The following is a 14,856-nucleotide window of genomic DNA, read 5'->3' as shown; positions in this document are numbered from 1 at the left end:
TCCATGAAACGCTAGGGCAGAGGACAGGTCACAAACTGCAGGAGACGAACCCAAACGGTGCGGTGGCGAAAACTGATAAAAACGCCGGAAGGTGAGTATCAGACAGTTGGTCTTAGATTGAGACTATGTGCCCACGTTGCGGATTTGTGTGAGGATTTTTCCATGCAGATTTTGAAAAATCCGCATGTAAAACGCACTGCGTTTTACAAGCGGATTTCCAGCATTTTTTGTGCGGATTTCCCCTGCGGTGTTACACCTACGGATTCCTATTAAGTAACAGGTGTAAAACGCTGCGGAATCCGCACAAAGAACTGACATGCTGCGGAAAATACAGTGCAGCGTTTCCGTGTGGTATTTTCCACAGCATGTGCACTGTGAATTTTGTTTTCTATAGGTTTACATGGTAGAGTCAAATCCGCAACGTGTGCATACCCTTAAAGTGCCACTCCAGAGGTGAAATAAAAAAAATGCTGGAATGATGCTTTAAGGGTATGTGCACACGCTGCAGATTTCGCTGCGGAACTGCAACGCTTCCGCAGCTGCGGGTCTGCAGCGGTTTCCCATAAGTTTACAGTACAATGTAAACCTATGGGAAACGAAATCCGCAGGGCACATGCTGCGGAAAAAAACACGCGGAAACACAGCGGTTTATATTCCACAGCATGTCAATTCTTTGTGCGGATTCCGCTGCGGGTTTACACCTGCTCCAATAGAAAACTGCAGGTGTAAACCCGCAGCAGAAACCGCGATAAATCCGCAGTAAAAACCGCAGCGTGTGCACATGCCCTAAATGTGATGCAGCTCATGGCTTACCCAGCTGGTAAGTATAATAAGCCCCCTACCTCCCCATCCCAGAGAACAACTATTACATGTGATGGAGTGCATAAAATCTCATAACAAAACCGTATAATAATCAGCCCCCCAGTGCCGTCGCCCTTCACCCACCTCAGCCCTCACAATACCCTTATCTTCTCACATTCACCTCCTCAGTGCCCTGTCCCCCTCCCCCTCAACACCCCCCATCCTCACATTCACCCCCCAGCCCTGTCCCCCTCCCCCACCTAAGCCCCCACAACACCCCCATAATTTCAGATTCACCCCCCAGTGCCCTGTCCCCCTCCCCCACAACACCCCATCCTCTCACATTTACCCCCCAGTGACTATGACATGCATATCAATCTAATGTATCTTATCCCCACTTACCGATGAAGTTTGCAGCAGGACCAGGAAGTATCTGAGTGATATGGAGGTGGGCACTAGGACCCAGCGTGCCTGCCCTGGGCCAATTCCAGCACAGGGAGAGGGAGGGAAGAAACCTGCAGCCTGGAGAAGCTCCTGAGGTCGGTCAGCACATAATACAGTTCAGGAGGGACGAGCGTGCAGAATCGCCGTCTGACAGGGTAGCAGGCTTTTTGCTGTGCTCCTCCTGTATTGTGCCTCATCACGGAAGTGGCAGTGCCGGCTCCCAGTCGGCCCCTTCATGTGGCAGGGCCCGGGGAGAAGGCCCCCTCTGCCCCCCCAGTAGCTAAGCTACTGCCAACGCCGGTATGGCGGCCCTGGTCCTGGCGGCGGCGTCAGCGCCGCCCGAAGATTTAAAGGGCCCGCGTCTCAATTTTTTTTTTTTTTCTTCCTCCTCTCTGGGTCGGAGCCGCCCCCGGCATTGTGCCGCCCGGGGCGGCCCGCCCCCCCCGCACCCCCCTTCCTACGCCACTGGTTGCCACCCACCTTGGGAATCCCAGCCCCGCACTGTGTGTTATGCATTATGCCAGAGCTTACTGCGCCTGCGCAGCACAGTAGTACACAGCGCAGGCGCCGGTTTTGAAGCGTAAACAGCGCTGAGGGGGCGGCGCCGAAAGCGACTGAAGATGGAGTGACGGCAGAGTAGCGGTTCAAGCTGGGGAGTGAGGACCCGCCTCCCTGGCTAAAGACAGGTATTTTGACTAAGTTTCAAAACGCTTTATTTTCGGAATACTTGAACCAAAAACTAAAAGAGCCACCTTGTTAGAATGCAGCATTACTGCTGCACAAGGTGGCTCTTTTAGTTTATAACGGCGGGAGAGGGGTGACAGTGGCCCTTTAAGTTCTCCCTTGACAACTTCCCAGGTCTCTCCCTCAATTAATGTCCCGATTGCCCCTCAAAAAGCAATAATGCCCCCAGAGTTCTTTGGCGCAGGTACGCCGATGTCCTATTTGTGTCCTCTCCCATTAATTGATCAGTCATGCGCAGACCATACACACGTACATGACAGAAATCAGACTGGTCATGTGCATCTCTCAGTGGTGCAGCCTCAGGCTTTGGGCCTGTACCTTCCAGCATGATATTTATATTTATTTTGCTAGAGCTCCTACACAAAATGCCCAGGAAATATCACACATCACTCACAGCACAAAGCAAGGAAATCAGATGAAATGTTAACTGATGAAACAAGGTTCAGCCAACACTGGGGAAACCGACAAAACTAGTGCTAAGGAAAAGGGCAGCCATTGCCCATAGCAACCAATCAAATTTCAGCTCTCATTTCTCAGATGGCCTTTTGTAGATTAAAGCAGCAATCTGATTGGTTGTTAGGGGCAACTACTCCATTTTACCCTTATACCAGTTTAACGAAATCTGCCATTATAGTCCATGAGCCGGGCCAGATATCGGTACCACCCGGAGTGACTAATTTTCTTTGGTATTTTTAGGTAGATGCATGTCTGTAGTTTATTTTTTGATATGATAGCCCTTACATATACGTAGCTTATTAACCCCTTCAGCCCTAGGCCTATTTGTACCCAAGTGCCTAAGCCAATCTGACCTGTGCCACTTCATGGGCTAATAACTTTGGAACGCTTTCACCTATCCAAGCCATTCTGAGATTGTTTTCTCGTGACATATTGTACTTCACGTCAGTGCTAAATGGGAGTCAATATATTTTACCTTTCTATATAAAAAAATGCTAAATATTCGGAAATTTTGGAAAAATCGGCAATTTTTTAACTTTGAAATTCTCTGCTTTTTACAAAAATACTGATACCCCCCATAATAGTTATTAATTTACACTCCCCACATGTTTACTTCATATTGGCATCATTTTGAAAATGAAACCTTATTGTTTTACGACGTAATAGGGCTTATAGTTTTATGCGCAATTTTTCACATTTACAGCAAAACCCACTTTTCAAAGGACCAAGTCACTTCTGAAGTCACTTTAAGGGGCTTACATAACAGAAACCACCCATAAATTACCCCATTTTGCAAACTACACCCCTCAAGCTGTTCAAAACTCATTTTTAAAAACTGTTAACCCTTTAGGTGTTCCACAGGAATTTTAGCAGAATGAAGGCGAAATTTCAAAATTTCATTTTTTTTCCAGATATTACATTGTAATCCAATTTTACCTGCAACCTAGCAAGGGTTAACGGCAAACCCAAACTTGGTTACCCTAATTCTGCAGTTTATAGAAACACCCCACATGTACTCGTAAACTAAAGTATGGGCACACAGCACAGCTCAACACGGAAGGAGCGCTATGTGGTTTTTGGGTGGCGGATTCACTGGAAGAAATCTAGGGGGCCATGTCACATTTGAAGGCTGCCTGAGGTACCCCCACAGTGGAAACCCCAAAAAGTGACCCTATTTTGGAAACTACACCCCCAAGGAATCTTTTAGGGGGTATAGTGACCACTTTGACCCAACCAGTGTTTCACAGTAGTTGGAAACACTTGGTTGAGAAAATGGAAAAAGTGCATTTTTTACATGAAGGTGTCATTTTAGGCTCATTTTTTTATTTTTAAGAGGTGTACCAGCAAAAAATGCACCCCACTATTTGTTCACCAATCTCTCCCGAACACAACAACACCCGATATGTTGTCGTACACTGCAGTATTGGGGAACGGCAGGCCTCGGAAGGGAAGGAGCGCCAAATGACTTTTGGAGTGCAAATTTTACTGGAAGAAATCTAGGGGGCTATGTCACATTTGAAGACACCCTGAGGTGCCCCAACACACGCACACACACTGACACATACACGTTCTGTGCTGAACAGGACTCTCCGGTCTTCTCTGCAGAGCTCCTATCTCCCTCTGTAGAGGCTGACACCTCCCAGGCTTGTGACTGATCACATGGCCGTGACATCACCACAGGTCCTGTAGTCCTGTACTGTGTGCTGCTGCTGGTAAGGAACTTGTGGAGAGAGGGGGAACAGTCACCTAGCACCAGCGCTCCCAGCTCTAAGAACGAGCGCCTCATGAAGGTGGGCCCCTGCCTCCTCCTTCCCTGCGCGGCGGCCTTTCCCCCCGGCGGCTGTATTCGGCGTATAAGACAACCGCCCTCTTGGAGCCATGTTTTTCATGGCTAAAAAGTCGTCTTATACGCCAGGAAATACGGTAAATAAAATTTTAATGTTTTTCTTTGTGTTTGCAGGTGTTTACTGACTATCTAACGGCATGATGGAAGTACCAGCAAGGAAGAAATCACGGATCGACTGTATCATACACTGCTCTAATGATGACAGCGATGATCTGGCGTCCCTTAAGGATTTGGACTCCTGGAAAACATTGCTTAGGGCTGCAGAGATCAGGCAGCATGAATCAGTCCTGGTAGCAGCTAAGGGCCTTGAAGAAGGAGAAATACCACACATACAATATCACCGTAAATGTCGTAGTATCTTTACAATGAAGAAGTCACTGGATTCTATCCTTGGCAAGGGTGTCAATGTCGAAACAGCAAGCAAAATCTCCATGAGGAAGCTACCGAGGGGTGCCCCCAGTGATAGCAGGGTGTATGCCAAAGTATGTATCTTCTGTGAGAAGTCAAGCAAGTACCTAAAAGGAAAACAAACAAGGGAGCCAATTGTCCAGTGTGTTGAGCTACGAGCAGATGAGACGATCCGCAGAGCAGCGATAAGGAAAGGCACACAGAGAATACTTGGTTTACTTAGCAGAGACCTTGTTGCTGCAGAGGGGCACTACCACAAGTCGTGCTACAAACTATTCACAAAAGATGATTCCCAAGTGGCCTGTAGGTCTAGTGCAGCTGAAAATCAGGTCGAAAGCGAGGAAGTACGCTACGAAGAGGCAGAGAAAGAGGCCCTTGAAGAACTCTTCTTGTATATAAGGACTAAATTGTTCCCAAACCCAGAAGTACTGCCTATGATAAACCTCACATCTAGGCTTGAGAGATTAATGATATCCCGTGGTATCATCCAACTGAAACCATCGACAAAGAAACATGTTCGACGAAAACTTGAAACAGAGATTGGGGAATCACTCCGCTTTCTCTCAGATGAGAAAGGTAAGCTTCTAGTCTATCCATGTAGCCTATCAATGGACGACCTTGTCCGGCAAGTACACAGCATGACAAAAGATCTGCAAGAAGCAAGAGCTGCTAACTCTGGAGATATCGTAACCAAAGCAGCAATGCAGCTAAGGAATGAGATCAAGAAGCAAGATGTGAGTCAGCCATGGCCTCCCAATACAGATCAGAATGTCGTTCCTGCATTAGTCACTCAATTCCTGCAAACCCTGCTTACAGGAGATTGTGAGTGCCAAACTACCTGTGAAAGAGCTCAACGTCTTGCCACATCCTTCGGCAGTGACTTGGTTTTTGCTGTTACCAATGGAAAGACAAAGCCACCAAAGCACGTACTGCTATCCTTTGCAGTTAAGTCTTTGACCGGCAATACAGAACTGATTCGAACTCTGAATCGTCTTGGCCACTGTGTGTCATATTCAATGGCTGAGGAGATCGATACAGCCCTTTGTATCCATAAGTTGGAATGTTCAAAGGATGACATCCCAATGCCAGCAAGTATCTACCCAGGTGTGTTCACAACCCTGGCCTGGGATAACATTGACAGACTTGAGGAGACACTAAGTGGAGCAGGTACATCTCATAGAGTCAATGGCATTGCTGTTCAGTCCAATGTTGCATGCTCTGTGACAAAGAAAGTCCTGCCAGATGTAACCAAGTCGAAGAAAAGAAGCATAACTCTGACAGAATTAATGCTACCGATATACAATGTTGGGCAGCGGGGAGAGCCACCCAGGATTGAGACTTCGAATGTTAACACTACCAAGGAGGTCCAGGATTCAAAAACCAAAAACCATATCTGGCTTCTGGCTAGAATGTCAGACCATGAGGATCAGACCACCAGCAGTTGGACTGGGTTCAACATAAAAATCCGCAGCGACATTGTAGTGGCCCAGGACACTGTAAGCTACCTGCCCACTATCAATGCTCCTGCAACAGCCATGTCCACTGTGAATGAAGTCTTGGAGCAAACACATGCCATCATGCAGACCCTGAAGCTTAACAGAATTGTGTGTGTGTTTGATCAAGCACTCTATGCCAAAGCTGCCGAGGTTATCTGGAAACAGGAGAAGTTCAAGAACATTATAATTAGAATGGGTGTCTTCCACACAATCTGTAATCTCCTCTCTATCATAGGGAACAGATTTCAGGATGCAGGCCTTAGAGATCTGTGTGTTGAATCCGGTGTAATCGCTGAAGGATCAGTGTCTGGAGTGATGGACGGCCGGAGGTACAACAGAGCAGTGAGACTACACAAGCTGGTCTATGAAGCACTTATGAGGCTTGCATGGAAAAACTTCCTTCCATGGCTAGAAGAAAACCATGCAAGGGACCTTCACCATCTGGATGAAACACTGAAGAACATCACAAACTTTCGCATCAGTGTGTCGCAGGGATCCTTCGAAAAGCTCTTGGATAATGAATCTTGCACACTTACCCTGAAGCTCTTTCAAGTTTATCTTGAGACCCTCAGAAATGAACAACTCTCAGCATTCTGGATGTCATACTTGGACATGGTCGAGACCATGCTGGCCCTGGTTCGAGCTTCAAGAGAAGGCAACTGGATGCTTCACCTAGGAGCAATCCGACAGATGATACCATGGTGTTTTGCCTATGACAAGGTCAACTATGCCCGATACCTAACCTATTACTATGCCACAATGTCTCGGCTGCCCATAGAACACCCAGAGGTCCATGAATACTTCATGCAAGGTGGCTTTTCGGTCCAGATCGGTAGCAAGAATCCTTTTGGACGAATTCCTGTGGACCAGACCATTGAAGAGACAATCAACAAAGACACCCAGACACCAGGGGGCACAAAAGGCTTCAGCCTCAAAGTTGGAGCTGTTTCCAGGTTCTACCTGACATCAGAGTACCGCAGTATGTACTTGAGGCAGCTGAGGGCCCTGGTAGGCCAACAATATACTGACTTCAGCCATTCAGACCTACAGGTGTCTAGGATTAGAAGAGATGAAGCCGATGTCCAATCTTTCGTTCAACTGCTGGAGACAGGTTGGGTGAACCCCTTCAACAAAGAGCATAATGGTGAACTTATCAGTTTGTCAACAGCGACTGTAGCACCACCAGATGTAGCCAAAGACCTTCAAGGGGCATACAGTATAGGAGAGGATGCATATCAAACATTCAAGGATGAGCGTTTGGGTACCGATAAGCCAACTACATTGTTTCATGACAAGATGACGAAGAACAAACTTAAAACGTTCTCTAACATCCAAATGAAGACACGCAGACAAGGTCTTGGCAAGGAGGTAATTTTGAAGGCTGACAGAAACCTATTTGGCCAGATGATACTTGTAGCTGAGAACAGAAAGCTACAAATGAGTGATGTCTTGACTCATCCCCTGGGTCCATTGCCATGGGCACTTGCCAATGGTGATGGGTCTATCCGCAAGACCAACAAGGCTGCCCTCGCAAGGGAGTTGGAGAGGAATGCTCGTCCTGCAGAAGTGATCCCCGAGCCCTCTGCAACCATCATTGATGGGATGAGCCTGGTTCAGAAACTGAAGGGAAACAATGCAACATTTGGCCAGCTAGCAGGCACAGCAATGAGTCGCGCTATCCATGAGGGTGCTAAGAGCAAGCGCATTGATATTGTCTTTGACGTCTACAAGGAGACATCCATCAAAGATACAGAAAGAGTCAACAGATATGAAGGCACAGGGATCCATTTCAAGAACATTCAACATGGGCACAACATCCAGCAGTGGAAAAAGCTTCTAAGTAGTTCCTCCAACAAGGCAAGTCTCATAAAGTTTCTGGTAGAAGAATGGAAGGCGAAACACCACAGGGAGAAGCTTGAGGAGAAGGAGCTGTATGTCACATGTGAGCAGCTCTGCTTTAAGATCACCAAAGAACAGTGGGAAGAGGCTGCTGACCTTAAGTCAAATCAAGAAGAAGCAGACACACGCCTCCTTCTCCATGCTCTTCATGCAGCAGAATCTGGTTACAAGTCGGTCATCATCACTTCGGAGGATACTGATGTCATGGTCCTGTGTCTGGGCATGTGCCACAAAATCCCATCCCACCTGTTCCAGAAATGCGGTACACAGAACCGGACAAGATTCCTGGATATCACCACTCTGAGCCGAACATTGGGAGGCAGCGTATGTGATTCATTGATTGGTATGCATGCATTTACAGGCTGTGACACCGTCAGTGCATTCGCTGGCCGTGGGAAGATGACGACACTCAAGCAGTTGAAGATGAACAAGACATACCAGGATGCCTTTCAGGAAGTTGGTCGTTCATGGGAAGTGTCTACCGAACTTTTTGAGAAGTTACAGGAAATCACCTGCCACATGTACCTGCCAACTACCCAAACAACTGAGGTAAACAGGCTCCGTTATCAGCTGTTCTGTGCCAGACGTGGAGTGGTAGAGTCAAGTCAACTCCCTCCTTGCCAGGACTGCCTTTTCATGCATGCACTGCGTGCAAACTACCAGGCTGCGATCTGGAGGAGAAGTCTGCAGAGCCAGCCATGGGTTGCAAACCCAACAGACTGCGGTTGGATGATAGATAACGACGGAAAGCTTGTTGTCAAGTGGATGCAAGGGGCACCAGCACCAGAAGCTATTATACAGCTACTGTCCTGCAAGTGTGTGCGGTCATGTGAACTTCCTCAGTGTACTTGCCTCAGCAATGGCCTGAAGTGCACAGACATGTGCAGATTACAGACATGCCAGAACAAGGGTACTGAAGACGAGCCAGTAGAACAACAGTCAGATTCAGAGTCCGATGTTGAAGATATTATGGAGTAACATATATATATATATATATATATATATATATATATATGCACATGACATGTTCAGTGTGTATTTACATAACTTGGATTAAATTTTGTTACAAATACTACATCTAGTCACTCCGGGTGGTACCGATATCGTCATATTTGGTTCTTGGCTCATGCTAAAATTCCTGTGGAACACCTAAAGGGTTAACAGTTTTTAAAAATGAGTTTTGAACAGCTTGAGGGGTGTAGTTTGCAAAATGGGGTAATTTATGGGTGGTTTCTGTTATGTAAGCCCCTTAAAGTGACTTCAGAAGTGACTTGGTCCTTTGAAAAGTGGGTTTTGCTGTAAATGTGAAAAATTGCGCATAAAACTATAAGCCCTATTACGTCGTAAAACAATAAGGTTTCATTTTCAAAATGATGCCAATATGAAGTAAACATGTGGGGAGTGTAAATTAATAACTATTATGGGGGGTATCAGTATTTTTGTAAAAAGCAGAGAATTTCAAAGTTAAAAAATTGCCGATTTTTCCAAAATTTCCGAATATTTAGCATTTTTTTATATAGAAAGGTAAAATATATTGACTCCCATTTAGCACTGACGTGAAGTACAATATGTCACGAGAAAACAATCTCAGAATGGCTTGGATAGGTGAAAGCGTTCCAAAGTTATTAGCCCATGAAGTGGCACAGGTCAGATTGGCTTAGGCACTTGGGTACAAATAGGCCTAGGGCTGAAGGGGTTAATAAGCTACGTATATGTAAGGGCTATCATATCAAAAAATAAACTACAGACATGCATCTACCTAAAAATACCAAAGAGAATTAGTCACTCCGCTTGGTACCGATATCGTCAAATTTGGTTCTTGGCTCATGGACTATTATAATTAGTAGAAGCTATAAAATATAATCCAGGCCAAACGGTGACAAGTTTGGGCCTGAAGGGTCGCTGCATGACTGGCATTTTCTCTCTGGCTCCATTCCGACAAACTAGGGCACAGTTTATCAGCATGCGGCTTATCTGCTACCTGGACGTGAGCCAGGACATTGTCCCCGGGGCGGGGGAATTATATACAAAGTGGACAATGATCGCTGCTGAGGAGAAAAGCAAATAACAGACGTCTAAAAAAAGCCGCCATATTTCACTTCTACAAATAAACTGAATGGTGTACAGTGGAATATTAGGCTATATTCACACGCAGAGTTTTTTGGGGTTTTTTTTTTTGCCAAAATGTCCATTTTGTTGTTTTATCAGTGTGTTTTTTGGGTGCAGGTGTGTCATTTGTCTACAGTACGTTTAATAAAGTTAGTTTTATTCAACAAAAAAAGCAGCAAAAATGCACGATTGTGGGTTTTTTGCTACTTTTTTTATATATTGTTTTCTATGGTGAACTATTGCTGCAACAACGGTGAAAGAAGCGACATGCTGCAGTTTTCCAATTCGGGCAGGAAAACACAAACAAAAAACCTGAAACCTCACAGCTTTTGCTAGAAATGTGAAAAACTGCTTTTATTTTGCATAAAAAAAAAAAGAAAAAAGAATAAAAAAAAGCATTGTGTGTTATCAGAGTATGCTCGTGTCCTAATCAAGTATTTTTGGCGTGCTCGAAAAAAAAAATGCTCAAGTTGCCGTGGCTGCACATGCAGGGGTTCTGTTTGTTAGGCAATTCCTGCATGAGCTGCGGCTCGAAGAGTCATGAGACACGCAGCCGCAGGCACGCGATCATTTTTTTTCAAGCATGCCAAAAATACTCAATTAGGACACGAGCATGCTGAGATCACACCTTATATGAGCACGCTTGTGTATCACTAGTTATAGTGCGCTGTACAAGCAGTACCAGTCCCTTTAAGTAAGAAAAATATTAAAAATAAAAAATAAACACAAAAATATGTAAATGTCCCATTACACCCCTTTTCCCATCAAGTTAACAAAATGAAAAAATATACATTTAAAAGAATATATTTGCTATCATCATGTTCGCAACTGTCCGAACTAATACAATTCACGGTATTTATACCATAAGATAGCAACGAAAAAAATATAAATAATAAATATATATATACATTATTTTTTTTATTTTTTTTGTTTTTTTTTTTGCATCACTTCACCTTCCAAAAAAAAAAGAAATTAAAAAGTTGTACAGAATCCAAGAGGGTAATGATAAAAAAAAAAAACACATAAAAAAAAAAAAACACATAAAAAAAAAAAAACAACAACTCTATAGACCAAGAAACAAAAGGGACATAGCACAGGAAAGGCGTGGGGCAAAAATGGAAGGCGAGAGGAAGCCCACTGGGCCTGTCACCCACGGGCCCGTATACACCTGGAGGCAGCACTGTGCACTTAGCTCCCCCTAGAGGTGGCTGCAGGCGCCCAGACACTTCATACTGAGCGCCCTCACTCTGGAGGACTCGGCCCATACAGGTCATACACACTACTGCTCTTCACCAGTGGAGGCGCTGTGGGGGAAGAGCACTTACTGCCAGCTTCTCATCCTGCGATCAGCCGATTATTCGCCGATCTTTCTAGGGAAATGACCAATTATTGAACAGAATTTGCTGACGGCTTCACACCTTTTGTCATAAAAAAAAGCATAAATTTGGATAAATGCAATCTTTTGCAACATTTCACCTCTGATGGAAAAAGAGGGTGAGGTGCAGCCACTAAATTTACAGCAGAAACGTACAGAGACGGCAGCAGTATATAGTATATGTATAGACCGTGCATCTGGTGACGTCTGCACTGCATATCAGCCGGCAGATATTTGTCGGCCGATATCTGTGGTTTATAGATCCCCCTCGTTCTCCCTAGACGGTGCCCGGGCATGTCGGCTCCTCTCCCGCACTATTGCAGCAGCTACACCCGAATGCGGTGGCTCAGACATACAGGTGCATGCCATGCGGAGGACGGGCGTATAGTCACCTGTGGGTGCGGGCTGCAGGCAGTCGGTGCGGGCTGCAGGCAGTCGGTGCGGGCTGCAGGCAGTCGGTCAGTCCGGACGGATCGCTCTCCTGCAGCGTCCGCAGATCAGATCACTCCCCTGTATCTGCTGCATCCAGCAGGCAGCGCGCGGGCAGCAGGCAGGCAGGCGCGGGGCATGCCGGGACATGTAGTCCAGGAAGGGTCACACACAGCTGTGTACAGAGGTCACACACAGCAGAGAGCAGGAGGCGGAGACAGACACCACAAGTCCCAGCAAGACGAAGCTCAGACACACAGCTCAGCAGCATCACATGATGGGACTATATACACAGCTCAGAAACAGTTTACATTTGCCGTGTTCTTTTGCAGACCGTATCGCCTTAATTTTCACGGTCTGACGCAAAAAACGGGCCTCACAAATATCGCGGATCGCCGATTTTCTGGTTTAGAATAGTAGGGGAAAATAACAGCGTTCTGCAAATACAGTCTTCACCGTGCACCACAGAAACAAGCTTCCGTTCTTTTTGCGGCCCCATTGAAAATCAGTGGGGGCCGTGTCCGTTAGCCGTGATAGATATCGCGCCGCTCAATATTTTCTCACAGCCGTAAATACGGAGTACGGTGCTCCGATGAATTTTAACGGCCCAATAGAAATCTATTGGGGCCACAAAAACGGGCCTGCAAAAACACGGCAAGTGTAAAAGAAGCCTTAATGTTGATGATTATGGCTTACAGCCAATGAAACCCCAAAAGTCATTATCTCAGTAAATTAGAATACTTTATAACACCAGCCTGAACAATGATTGTAAAATCCGGAATGTTGGCCTACTGAATGTATGTTCAGTAACTGCACTCAGTACTTGGCCGGGCTCCTTTGCATCAATTACTGCATCAGTGCGGCGTGGCCTGGAGGTGATGCAGACGAGCTGAAGGCGGCTATCAAAGCAACCTGGGCTTCCATAACCCCTCAGCAGTGCCACAGGCTGATCGCCTCCATGCCACGCCGCACTGATGCAGTAATTGATGCAAAAGGAGCCCGACCAAGTACTGAGTGCATTTACTGAATATACATTCAGTAGGCCAACATTTCGGATTTTACAATCATTTTTCAAGCTGGTGTTATAAAGTATTCTAATTTACTGAGATAATGACTTTTGGGTTTTCATTGGCTGCAAGCTATAATCATCAACATTAACAGAAATAAACACGTGAAATACATCACTCTGTAATGAATCTATAGAATATACAAGATTCATTTCTTGTATTGAAGAACTGAAATAAATTCACTTCACTTTTTGATGATATTCTAATTTTGTGAGAAGCACACTGCTCAGCAGTGTAACATGATGGGATTAGATACACGGCTCAGCAGTGTCACATGATGGGATTAGATACACAGCTCAGCAGTGTCACATGATGGGATTAGATACACGGCTCAGCAGTGTCACATGATGGGATTAGATACACAGCTCAGCAGTGTCACATGATGGGATTAGATACACGGCTCAGCAGTGTCACATGATGGGATTAGATACACACAGCTCAGCAGTCACATGATGGGATTAGATACACAGCTCAGCAGTGTCACATGATGGGATTAGATACACAGCTCAGCAGTGTCACATGATGGGATTAGCTACACACAGCTCAGCAGTGTCACATGATGGGATTAGATACACAGCTCAGCAGTGTCACATGATGGGATTAGACACACAGCTCAGCAGTGTCACATGATGGGATTAGATACACAGCTCAGCAGTGTCACATGATGGGATTAGATACACAGCTCAGCAGTGTCACATGATGGGATTAGATACACAGCTCAGCAGTGTCACATGATGGGATTAGATACACACAGCTCAGCAGTGTCACATGATGGGATTAGATACACAGCTCAGCAGTGTCACATGATGGGATTAGATACACAGCTCAGCAGTGTCATATGATGGGATTAGATACACAGCTCAGCAGTGTCACATGATGGGATTAGATACACGGCTCAGCAGTGTCATATGATGGGATTAGATACACGGCTCAGCAGTGTCATGATGGGATTAGATACACGGCTCAGCAGTGTCACATGATGGGATTAGATACACGGCTCAGCAGTGTCACATGATGGGATTAGATACACAGCTCAGCAGTGTCATATGATGGGATTAGATACACAGCTCAGCAGTGTCACATGATGGGATTAGATACACGGCTCAGCAGTGTCATATGATGGGATTAGATACACAGCTCAGCAGTGTCATATGATGGGATTAGATACACAGCTCAGCAGTGTCACATGATGGGATTAGATACACGGCTCAGCAGTGTCATATGATGGGATTAGATACACGGCTCAGCAGTGTCATGATGGGATTAGATACACGGCTCAGCAGTGTCACATGATGGGATTAGATACACGGCTCAGCAGTGTCACATGATGGGATTAGATACACGGCTCAGCAGTGTCATATGATGGGATTAGATACACGGCTCAGCAGTGTCACACTATACTGACAGTTGAAGTCTCATTAGTACAGAGGCCATGTTGGGGTGCACAAACATTTCGCTTGGCTTCAGGCCTTATTTTGGTTGGCAGTGCACCGCGCTCAGCTGCCATTTCTCCAGCTCCCGGTGTCACCCATCCACACGCTCGTTATTTCACATTCACTCTCGTCACATGCGCAGCCTGATATCTTATAAGACAAGCGTTTCATTACAGGGACATGTAGCGTTCCCTACCGAGTATACAGCACCTCTGCAGACCCATGGATCTCCATGGTTACAGACTACAAAAAAAAAAAATTTGCAGGTGTGTTACCCCCTCCCCTTTCCTCCACAACTTACAGTCAAAGAAGTAGGGACAGATTTACACGCAGCTGCATGTGTTCCTAT

At 45.7% G+C, this 14,856-nt stretch overlaps 1 protein-coding gene across 1 annotated transcript in view; it reads right to left on the bottom strand.

Moving 5' to 3' along the window:
• The window catches only part of EPHX1 (epoxide hydrolase 1), a 35,662-nt gene extending 23,554 nt beyond the window's left edge, over positions 1-12,108 (bottom strand). Inside the window, exon 1 of the mRNA XM_077282199.1 lies at positions 11,971-12,108. The gene's annotated coding sequence lies outside the window, so the exon portion shown is untranslated. The remainder of the gene's footprint in view (positions 1-11,970) is intronic.
• Positions 12,109-14,856: the final 2,748 nt, after the last annotated feature.

Source organism: Ranitomeya variabilis, chromosome 2 (assembly GCF_051348905.1).
Source record: "Ranitomeya variabilis isolate aRanVar5 chromosome 2, aRanVar5.hap1, whole genome shotgun sequence".
In the NCBI taxonomy this organism is placed as follows: Eukaryota; Metazoa; Chordata; class Amphibia; order Anura; family Dendrobatidae; genus Ranitomeya; species Ranitomeya variabilis.
This window is presented reverse-complemented; position numbering and strand designations above follow the sequence as displayed.